At 42.2% G+C, this 12077-nt stretch overlaps 1 protein-coding gene across 7 annotated transcripts in view; it reads left to right on the top strand.

Annotated features, from left to right (window-relative positions):
* Positions 1-5072: 5072 nt before the first annotated feature.
* The window catches only part of EXTL3 (exostosin like glycosyltransferase 3), a 157761-nt gene continuing 150756 nt past the window's right edge, over positions 5073-12077 (top strand). For 6 of the 7 annotated variants that reach the window (XM_039530564.1, XM_039530554.1, XM_039530565.1 and 3 more), the window contains exon 1: positions 5091-5108. The gene's annotated coding sequence lies outside the window, so the exon portion shown is untranslated. Of the gene's footprint in view, positions 5109-12077 lie in introns of all 7 variants that reach the window. The other variant, XM_039530568.1, reaches the window with a different exon arrangement.

The following is a 12077-nucleotide window of genomic DNA, read 5'->3' as shown; positions in this document are numbered from 1 at the left end:
TCCAGGACCTGCCCTGTGATGGCCATGGTTTGTTTTCTGACAAGACTGACTCCAGAGTCTGAAGGATAATCAGGCCATCATGCGTTCATTGGGCATGCATACCCCGGTGATGCAACGTAGGCCCTTACGACCCCAACCACAGCACACCTACCCAATCCCCAGCCGAGACAGGACTTCTCTAGAAGATGAGGCCGGGGTGGTAGGAAGAGAGAGTCTGGTCCTCAGACGGGCCAGAACCAGGGCCCCCCCAAATCTTTGGCAGGGTCCAAGCAAAACTTTTGAAGGTGCACCTGAGGATGGAGCACCAGTCTCCTTCCTGGATCCTTCCCCACCTTTCTCCAACCGCCTCTCCTATTTCCTCCCTGCGTGAAACGTCCTAACGTCAGACTGATGGGTCCTATGTATGGTGGAAAGTGGATACCACCTTCAATTTGTTCCCACTCCCAATCCACCTTCGGGGACCCCTCTCACGAGCAACTCTTCATACAGGATGTGCAAACGCTTCTAACTATCAGAGCTATAGAGGTGGTTCCAAGGGAACTGAGGGGCAGGGCTTTTTATTCCCATTACTTCCTAATCCCCAGGGCAAAGGGGGGGCTACGGCCCATCCTGGACCTGTGCGGACTCAACAAATTCATGGTAAGGTTGAAGTTCCGCATGGTTTCCCTAGGGACCATTTATCCCGTCACTGGATCCTGGAGACTGGTACGCTGCCCTTGACATGAAGGACACGTACTTCCACGTAGCGATTTACCCGCTGCACAGGCTTTTCCTTCGCTTTGTGGTCAACCAACAGCACTTCCAATTTACCGTCCTTCCCTTCGGCCTATCCACGGCACCAGGGTCTTTACAAAGTGTATGGCTGTCGTAGCTGCCTCACTCTGTCGACATTGGATCCAAGTATTTCCATACCTCCGCTTGGTGGTCCTGAATGGGTCCTCTTTTTTTTTTTTTTAAGTCTTTCTACCATAAGAATGGCACTCATATCATTGATACCCCTTAGCCTCTACTGAAATTAATAAAAATTAAAAATTAAAAAACACCAAAAAGAGACTCCATGAAGTCCACAAGGGACACTGCTATTGATAGTGGTTTTACGTGGAAGGAACTCAGATGCTATGGTGATGAATGACATTATGATACCCTGATGTAGATAGGCAAGTGGTTCTCAACCAGGGGTATATGTATCCCTGGGCGTACACAGAGGTTTTCCAGGAGGTATGTCAACTCATCTAGTTATTTCCCTAGTTTTATAATCTCTACATAAAAAGCACTAGTGAAGTCAGTACAAACTAAAATTTCATATAGACAATGACTTGTTTATGCTGCTCTCTATATACCATACACTGAAATGTAAGTACAATATTTATATTTCAATTGATTATTTTATAATTATATGGTAAAATGAGAACGTCAGCACTTTTTCAGAAATAATGTCCTGTGATGCTTTTGTATTTTTATGTCTGATTTTTGTAAGCAAGTAGTTTTAAAGTGAGCTGAAACTTGAGGCGTGAAGACAAATCGGACTCCTGAAAGGGGTAAGGTAGTGTGGAAAGGATGAGAGCCACTGAGCTAGACCATGCTTCTTTTCTGTATAGTTTGTTCAGAAATATTTTTAACGTGGACTTGTGATATGAACAGGCACTGCCTTATGTCATACATGATGCAGTTTGGCAAATCCTAGGCTATAGCCTACTTCTCTAAAATATATCTTTTGGGGTGAAAAGTAATACGATATCGACTCCTCTCCCACCTGTCAGCTGTTGGAGGATTGTTCTCTAAGGTACATGTGCTTTGTCCTCAGTTTTAAATTTTCAGTACCATTCCAAATCCTCTTAGTTTTGCCATTTTCTTATAATTTGCATTTAGATTAGCTGTCCGGGGGAGAATGAGCTAGATGGCTAAAGTCTTATTTGGCTGTACCAGAAAGCTGCAGTGCTTACATAAAAATCATTTGCTCTGTTATTGATAAACATGAAAGGCGTCCATTTCAGTTAATTTTCCAGTGAGTAGTCCTTATCATAAACACATCATAATTCTACAGAAGTAAAATCCCCCCTCAACCTCGTTGCTGTAAGGACAGGTTGTGATTGGAGTGGGGACAGATTGTGAAGAGTAATTCTGTAGACAGTTGTCTTGCTGGATGGGCTGGAATTATTTAATGCTCTGCTTATGAGAGGTTTCTGTTAATTCAGAGGAGGTTTAATGTCTCCTTGAAGCATAATTTGTCTATGCACGGTACGTATTAACATGTACATCTATAAAATAGTAGTAACAAACATCTTCGGGGGGGATTTTCCAAAGTGCTCGGTGTTGGCCTGATGTTGACCTCAGTGGGAGCAGGGTTAGACCAACGCTAATTGCTTTGGAAAGTCCTACCCTAAAATGAACTTTGTTGGTATAGAACCCCTCTTCTGTTTTAGTTTGGAGTGGTTTGTCTGTCAAACACTCCAACATCTTTCGCCCTGCTCACATCCACTGCCTACCACCAAATGTGCAAAATCCCTTTATCAGTGAGCTGGTGCCATTCTGCTGCCTGGTTGCTGGTCCACCCCATGGTACTGAGCTGCATGTGGTTTTCTGTGCTTTGGGGTAGCATAGGTTCAGATCCACCAACTCAGCTTCCGTGTGTGTGTCAAAATGGGAGAGAGGTGGAGCTATTTCTGGAGACTCCAGGATGATTTGAACTAGGTCTTGGGATGGGAAAAGTAGGTGGGTGATGAGGTGCATTTAGATTGGAGCATGCGTGTTAAGAGGAGGCAGGAAAAAACAATTGGTTTGACAGCATTGTCTGTCCAGTCGCAAGGACCACAGGGGGTGACTTTTTTAAACTGAAAAGATCGGAATGCTTCCTCAGGCAAAATGACAGTGTTCACTGGGTCACATTATAAGCTCTTGTGCATGTTCTAATGGTCAGTCCATGCTTTATATGGTGATAAAATGTTTCTAAAGCTTCTGGTACAATAATGCCAAGAAATTTTAATTAATAACTAGGGCTTTCAAGCAGTTAAAAAAATTAATCATTATTAATCACATTATTAAACAATAATTAAATAGAATTTATTTAAATATTTTTGGTTATTTTCTACATTTTCAAATATATTGATTTCAATTACAACACAGAATACAATGTGTACAGTGCTAACTTTACATTATTATTTTGATTACAAATATTCACACTGTAAAAACAAAATAAATAGTATTTTTCAATTCACCTAATACAAGCACTTTAGTGCAATCTCTTTATCATGAAAGTTGAACGTACAATTTTAGAATTATGTACCAAAAAATGGCAAGTTTCAGAGTAGCAGCTGTGTTAGTCTGTATATGCAAAAAGAACAGGAGTACTTGTGGCACCTTAGAGACCAACAAATTTATTTGAGCATAAGCTTTTGTGGGCTTAGCCCATGAAAGCTTATGCTCAAATAAATTTGTTGGTCTCTAAGGTGCCACAAGTACTCCTGTTCTTTTTGTACAAAAAAAATAACTGCACTCAAAAATAAAACAATGTAAAACTTTGGATCCTACAAGTCCACTCAGTCCTACTTCTTGTTCAGCCAATCACTCAGACAGACAAGTTTGTTTACATTTGCAGAAGATAATGCTGGCCGCTTTTTGTTTACAATGTCACCTGAAAGTAAGAACAGGCATTTGCATGGCACTGTTGTAGCCAGCGTTGCAAGATATTTACGTGCCAGATGCACTAAAAATTCATATGTCCCCTCATGCTTCAACCACTATTTCAGAGGATGTGTGTCCAGGCTGATGGTGGGTTCTTCTCGATAACGATCCAAAGTGGTGTGGATGGATGCACATTCATTTTCACTATCTGAGTCAGATGCCACCAGCAGAAGGTTGATTTTCTTTCTTGGTAGTTCGGGTTCTGAAGTTTCCCCATCAGAGTGTTGCTCTTTTAACTCTTTTGAAAGCATGCTACACACCTCATCCCTCTCAGATTTTGGAAGGCACTTGAGATTCTTAAAGCTTGGTGCTCGAGTGCTGTAGCTATCTTTAGAAATCTCACATTGGTACCTTCTTTGCGTTCTGTCAGATCTGCAGTGAAAATGTTCTTAAAATGAACAACTTGTGCTGGGTCATCATCCGAGACTGCTACAACATGAAATATATGGCAGAATGCAGATAGAACAGAGCAGGAGACATACAATTCTCCCCCCAGGAGTTCAGTCAAAAATTTTAACACCACATTTTTTTAACAAGCATCATCAGCATGGTGGCATGTACTCTGGAATGGTGGCCAATGCATGAAGGGGTATATGAATGTTTAGCATATCTGACACGTAAATACCTTGCAATGCTGGCTACAAAAGTGCCATGCGAATGCCTGTTCTCACTTTCAGGTGCCGTAAACAAGAAGCAGGCAGCATTATCTCCTGTAAATGTAAACAAACTTGTTTCTCTGAGCGATTGGCTGAACAAGAAGCAGGACTGAGTGGACCTGTAGGTGCTGAAGTTTTACATTGTTTTGGTTTTGAGTGCAGTTATGTAACAAAAAAAATCCTACATGTGTAAGTTGCACTTTCATGATAAAGAGATTGCGCTTCAGTACTTGTATGAGGTGAATTAAAAAACTCTCATTGTTTTTACAGTGCAAATATTTGTAATAAAAATAAGTGAGCATTGTACACTTTGTATTCTGTGTTGTAACTGAAATCAATATATTTGAAAATATAGAAAAATATCCAAAATATTTAGTACATTTCAGTTGGTATTCTATTGTTTAACAATGCAATTTTGAGTTAATTATGTGAGTTAACTGTGATTAATTGACAGCCCTAATAATAACCACAGGAAGGCCTACATGGGCCAGCCAAGCTGGAGAACTGTTCTAGTGAATTTGAAACAGCTGACTAGTTAGTTTAGGCATGTAGAATATGGGAGGATATTCTAGTAAAATATAGGTGCTAACACAGCAGAGGAGTGTGGGAGGTGTACTGGTTCACAGTGGCCATTGCACATTTTGTTTTATTGTAATACTCCTTGCAGGTGACTCCCTTGCGGTCATGTGGGATGGTGAATTTTAAAGTGAAGGGAGATCATTAAAAAAGCTGAAGAACCAAGTAAATTTTGCAACTGGAGTCTGTCTGCAGGTCAGTTAAACACACTGGGTGAAAAACACCGAGGTTCTGTGTAAAAATGGAATATTAAAATGGGCAAGGTTTTTTTTAGGGTTTCTAAAAGCTTTTTAAAAAGTAAAAATCCTGTTTAAACGTAAAGCTGAACTGTGCCTGTTTGTATGCTCTATCCCTTTCCCCTAACCTTTGTCTGTATTGTCTAAGAGGAGAAGAAAGTAATCAGGAGCAGTCAGCATGGATTCACCAAGGGCAAGTCATGCCTGACTAACCTAATTGCCTTCTATGAGGAGATAACTGGGTCTGTGGATGAGGGGAAAGCGGTGGATGTGCTATAACTTGACTTTAGCAAAGCTTTTGATACGGTCTCCCACAGTATTCTTGCCAGCAAGTTAAGGAAGTTTGGGCTGGATGAATGGACTATAAGGTGGAGAGAAAGCTGGCTAGATCGGCGGGCTCAACGGGTAGTGATCAATGGCTTCATGTTTAGTTGGCAGCCGGTTTCAAGCCGAGTGTCCCAAAGGTCAATCCTGGGGCCAGTTTTGTTCAATATCTTCATTAATGATCTGGAGGATGGCGTGGACTGCACTCAGCAAGTTTGCAGATGACACTAAAGTGGGAGGAGGAGTAGATACGCTGGAGGGTAGGTGAAGGACATAAATCCACACCGTATAGAGGTCAAGCATAGGAGATTATTACACACAGCACTGGTAGAGTGTCACCTTGCTTATTAGGCTCAGAGACACTGCCAATCAGTTGATTACAATAGAATATATAGATTTTCCATGGGCGGGGGAAGTGACGGGGTCGGCAGTTCCACACCCCGGGATAGGTTTTGCAGCAAGACAAGATAGCACATTAGCCAATGGTTGGTTAACAGGTTACATAATGTCTCCGCCCATTGTCTCAAGTTAGCAAGTTAACATTTAATTAATACTTTGATAAAATGTTATTAGTATAAAATATATATGTTGAATTCTGATTTAGGGTCCATAGGAATGGAGCTACTCCTTTGATTGTCCAACAGGTACATTCCTAGGGGTTAAAGCAAAGAAACAGTGAAAGTATATGGCAATAAAGATTGTCCCTTTTATGTCTTAAGGCAGGCACTGGTCCCTCGGAAGGGAGGTGGAAGGATGCCATATCTTATACTGACATGTGCCAACTTTTCATAAACTCAAGGTTGGATCTGTGGGAAGAATGTCTCCTTACAGAAGAGACTGACACAATAGGAACAGGGATTCTTTGTTCAATTTGCAACTCTGAATAAGACACAATTATTTAGTTTTTCGCTCCAACACCTGGCAATTTGCTGACCAGGCCTATTTTAGCAAAACAAGATTATCTGTTTACCCCCAGCTTTCTCTTAGCTGATCACTATTTGCTAGGCCTCTGGTCTCTTGACCAAACTATGGACTTTGGGTCTGGAAAAGAGCTGGCACAATCCATATACCAGGTTGTTATATAAAATGCACATGGATTTTAACCCTTCAGTAGGGAAAGGATACAGAGGGACCTAGACAAATTAGAGGATTGGGCCAAAAGAAACCTGATGAGGTTCAACAAGGACAAGTGCAGTGTCCTGCACTTAGGACGGAAGAATCCCATTCAGTGTTACAGACTAGGGACTGAATGGCTAGGCAGCAGTTCTGCAGAAAAGGACCTAGGGGTTACAGTGGACGAGAAGCTGGATATGAGTCAAGAGTGTGCCCTTGTTGCCAAGAAGGCTAATGGCATTTTGGGTTGTATAAGTAGGGGCATTGCCAACAGATGGAGACGCGTGATCATTCCCCTAGATTCGACATTGGTGAGGCCTCATCTGGAGTGCTGTGTCCAGTTTGGGCCCTACACTACAAGAAGGATGTGGAGAAATTGGAAAGAGTCCAGCGGAGGGCAACAAAAATGATTAGGGGTCTGGAGCACATGACTTATGAGGAGAGGCTGAGGGAACTGGGATTGTTTAGTCTGCAGAAAAGAAGAATGAGGGGGGATTTGATAGCTGCTTCCAACTACCTGAAAGGGGGTTCCAAAGAGGATGGAGTTAGACTGTTCTAAGTGGTACCAGATGACAGAACAAGGAGTAATGGTCTCAAGTTGCAGTGGGGGAGGTTTAGGTTGGATATTAGGAAAAACTTTTTCACTAGGAGGGTGGTGAAACACTGGAATGGGTTATCTAGGGAGGTGGTGGAATCTCCTTCCTTAGAGGTTTTTAAGGTCAGGCTTGACAAAGCCCTGGCTGGGATGATTTAGTTGGGAATTGGTCCTGCTTTGAGCAGGGGGTTGGAGTAAATGACCTGAGATCCCTTCTAACCCTGATATTCTATGATTCTATTTAGATTGTAAGCTTTCTGGGGCAGGGTCTATCTCTTATTCTATGTACCGTGCCTAGCACAGTGGGGTAATATTCTCAGTTGGCCCCTAGGCAATACCATAATAAGCATGATTAATAATAAAACAGAAAGAGGTGAAGAGATTATCTGAAGAACAAATGACGCAGATTTGGACAAATGGTAACTCCCATCAAGTGCCATCATAGAACATTCTTAATCAACAGATCTATTTCTGGGGACTGTTTGACACCATAGCTGCTGACTTTAGTGACTATAATAAGTCAATACAGCTGGATTCCATCCCTCCTTAGACATCATCAGTAGAATTTGGTATGTTTCAGTCCGACAATTGCATAACTCAGTGTGTACGGACAAATTTCACTGAGAGTTTAATTTGATTTATTATTGCTGGAGATATGTGAAATGGGACCTAGTTTGGCTTTTGGAATCCAAGCTGGGTTTGCAGGGCTGGCAAATGAGCACAGAACCTCAGGATATCATGTTTAGAGTCACTTTTCAGAGCAGAACAACCTAATTCAAAGCAAGAAGGTTACAGATATATGAATTTAGGCCACCGACGGATGGGTGTGCAAGAGATGGATCAATTAAAGAGAATGAAGTTGTGAGGAAGTGTTGGACATTGTTCATCAGTGTTTACTGTGCAGCAGGATGAGGAAATACCTATATCAAAAGAACTTCCAATGAGATCACTCTCTGGGTTATTATACAGGCCCATCATTGTGGTATCTGAATACACAGAGAGGTAGATTGGGATGGAATATGAGTACATGCTTCCAGGGGAGTCTGTGATCTTAATGCAGCGCCTTAGACTGCTCGGCCACCCCTTAAAGGTGAACTGTGAGCTGTTTCTTAAATCACAGAAATTGCTTTGTAAGATCCCTAAAAAGGACCCCCCCCACACACACAAAAAAAGGAACAACCCCCCCACCAAGCATATGCACATAGTTTCACTAATAATAAGAAGGGAGAGAAAAAGAGTTGCTGCATAGAATATTAAGCCTTGTGTGCTGCACATTTCCCAATTTCCCTGTCGGAGTGCCTGCCATTAGAAGTACTGTAACCAGGGTTTGAAACAAATAGTTGCCTTCTAAGCATTCATCTACGTCATTTCAGTTCATGGTTCCTGCACTATCATCTTGGCAGCGAAACCTGGAATTTGCTGCCTCTTATGGGGCCAGTTTCTCCAAAATATGCCTAATAGTACATCTTTTAAACAGCCATGAACTTGTCTGCTTTTTAGCAAACCCCACCCCCCATTTGAAGTCATTCAAAGGAAGCAGTGAATCAACCTCAAACGCTCGTATCAAATCACCAGGACTGGATGGTATTGACCCATGGGTAAATGAAGACACTGTGTGTGAGGTAACCGTGATACTGACTAGGATGTGCAATGTATCCTTGCATCCAGCAGTTGTTCTTGAAGACTGGAAGGCTGTTGGTGTGTGGTGCATATCTCCCAAAAGGAGCAGAGGAATATCCGGAATCCCTTAGACTTGTTAGCTTCACCTTCAGTTCAGAGGAGAAACGAAGTCGAAGGGTAGATTAGTACAACACTTAGATAAGAGTAATCTGATACGGTCGAACCAGCACAACTTCTCCAAGGGGAAATGTTAATAAAATAGTGAAGGTGACGTAGTGGGCATAACACTTCGGGAGTTCCAGAAAGATTTTGATAAGGTCCCCTCTACCTTCCACTCTGGGCTGTGGCCTTCGTTATATAATCTTGGTTGGATCTTGCTTGCTTGATACTTTGATGTGAGAACACTAGTTTCTGCAGCAGTGGCGTGGGTGGTTCGGTAGGTGTTTCTCTCCCAGTCAGAGAGTCAGTGTTGAGCTTAAACCCCAGCATGAGATTAGAGGACACTGTACTGCTGGAGGAGTCTTATGGATGATTTGCAAAGTTGGGGTCTTGACCACTTGTGCTCATTAAAAGACTCTGTGAACTTACTTGTCACAAGAATAGAGTTGTTAGCCTGGACCAAATTCCCATTTGAGTAATTGCTTTTGGCTTCCCTAAGTTTCTCCTGGGTATGGTAGTCTTCAGTTTCCCAGAACAGCATGGGAGGTAGGAAGAGGGGTGCACTGAAAAACAGCTATGGTCTTCTGCCCCAGAGGTGGCAGGAGTGACTTGTGCATGTGTGTATATGGACTTTGGGATCCTCCAGGATGAAAAGATGTTAAGTGAGTGAACATTATTGGAGACTGTTATGGAAAATATGCCAAGGGGCAATGTCCTAGTGTGGATTAAAAATGGGTTATGGTAGGAAACTGTGACATAAATATCTCAAAGTGGTTAGAAAAGCAAAGATGGGGCTCTCCAGAAAGGTCTGCATTGGGGCCAGTGTTTAAATATGAAGGATTTGGGAGCAGAGAACAAGTGGGTAACATTTGCCTGTGACACTAATTTGGCTCAATTAGTAAAATGTATAGAGGGCAGTGAGTCAAATCTTTATAGATGGATTCTAGTTCAGTGGGAGAAATTGGGTAGTGCAATGGCAGATGAGATTTCAGTTTGGATGAATGTAGATAATGATAAGATGTAATCATAGGAATGTAGGACTGAAAGGAATCTTGGTAGGTCATCTAGTCCAGTTCCCTGCACTGAGGTGGGATTAAGTATTATCTAGACCATCCCTGACAGGTGTCTGCCTAATCTTTTCTTAAAACCCTCCGATGATGGAGGTGCATCTTTTTGTATGTTGTCAGCTCTGGACTTGCATAAACCTCAGAGGGAAAAGACCCTGGGAATGGTTGTATGAAGCTTGAGCTTGCTTGTATGTAAATGAGTATCTTTCACCACAATGTGACTGTAGAAGGCACTGAAGTGTTCTGATTATGAAATGTGTTTATTTTGTGGAATTGTTTTGCCATCACTTGGCAGGATAATTGACTTCTGATTAGAAAAAAATGTAGCTGACTGTTTGCATTTTAGGTTATACAGTCCTCTTCAAAAGGCAAAGCTCTTATTTAAGCAGTGACTGCTCTGACAAGGACAGGATGCTAATGCTCCATTAGACCTGTATTGATGCAGTATTGTAACAGCTGTTGTTGTTTAAACAACTTGTCTCCCTCCCCCACACCTCTTCCTGCTGCTGTTGAGAAACAAAGCAGACCCCAGCAAGATGAGTGGGAATCAGCATGATTATATCTATAAACAACTAAAAACTAAACCAAACTTCTCTTGTCTGAAAAGGCTAAGTTTTTATTTCACCACCCTCAAACAATACGTTGTATCTTCAGGGGTATGGCCAGCCCAGCTATATTTCACCTGGACTGGGGCTTAGGGCTTGTCTGCATGGTGAGTTAGTGTGTGGCAAGCCAGGGTGTAAATCTGCAGCATGCACCTGCCAGGCATTGAACTGGCCGTGTGGACCCTGCTACTGCACACTAAAAGAGTTCCACAGTGCAGCTTGATGTACTCTATATCCAGAGTCTACATGGCATACTGTTACACTGTGGATTCATACCCTGGCTTTCCATATAATCAAGACCTTAGTTCTCAGGCTAGTGGGTGGCAGGGAAATTTTCAAGCCCTGGTTAAAAATCCTAAAACTGATGACAAAAAGAGGTGAATAAAGCTCAGTCCTAGGCATTTAGTGACTCCAGACCTAATTTTATTTCTCATTTACAAATAAAAAATGCTATCTTTTCTCACTGCCATGACTACAAACTCTCATCCTGGGATCTGAAAGTTAAGCTGGGTTCTTTTTACTTTGTACACCCTCATCAGAAGTAAAGATCCTACAAGTGGAACTTGCCCTGTATCATTTGCATTACAGAAGTCCCCAGAGGTACCAGTCTAGGTCAGGCCTCCATTGTCATGAAGAATGGACAGATATAAAATACTTCCTGTCCAAAAGAGCTTGCAGTCTAAATAGGGACAAGATGTGAAAGCTGATTGTAGAATTCAGTAGGGGCAGAGGAGAGGAAGAAAGAAGACAAGGATGACAGCGTTAGGAACACACGGTTGTCTGCGTTAGCAAAGTACGGGAGTTGTAGGTGGGTTTAATAAGTGTTAAAATGAGATCATGCTGCTGCACAAGTCGGAGTAGGATCTAACTGGCTCATCGGTAGCCATGTCGTCTGTTGCTGAGGGGGGTTGCTGGGGAGGGGAACATAGCAAAAATCTATTGGTCAGTAAAGTAAGCAGTTGGGGCTCCGAATGTATAACAAGAGCAGATGTGTTTTGATTAGGATGGTGCTATTTGATACTGTTGGTTTTCCATGCTAACTTTGATGTACAATTCCCAGGGGTATGATTAAATGTTTGGGTGTGTGAGAGAATTCATGGAAGTCTCTGTAGGATTTGGTGTGGAGAATAAAATGAAGTGTCCTCTGAATTCAGACCTTGATTATGCTGGTTATTTCAGGTATTGGAGGCTAGACGCTGGAGTAGCTACATCAGTGCAAATGCCTAATGTAGGCAGGCAAAGCTGCTATAAGGCACGATTTGCACCAGTTTCAAGCAGGGGTAAGTCTAATTGGGAGAATTATGGTTTATTGAGGGTTACCCTGGTGCAGCTGCACCGATGGCTGTAACTGGGCAAATCCCCAGTCTAGGCATGGCCTTAGGAAATTTGTTCAGATACATCAAACCTGACCAGGTAATCAGACTCTCAAAAAGTCCTGTGTTGCT

This window comes from Mauremys reevesii, linkage group 3, assembly GCF_016161935.1.
Source record: "Mauremys reevesii isolate NIE-2019 linkage group 3, ASM1616193v1, whole genome shotgun sequence".
Classification (NCBI taxonomy): domain Eukaryota; kingdom Metazoa; phylum Chordata; order Testudines; family Geoemydidae; genus Mauremys; species Mauremys reevesii.
The sequence above is the reverse complement of the archived record's forward strand: the minus strand, read 5'-3'. Positions and strand labels throughout refer to the sequence as shown.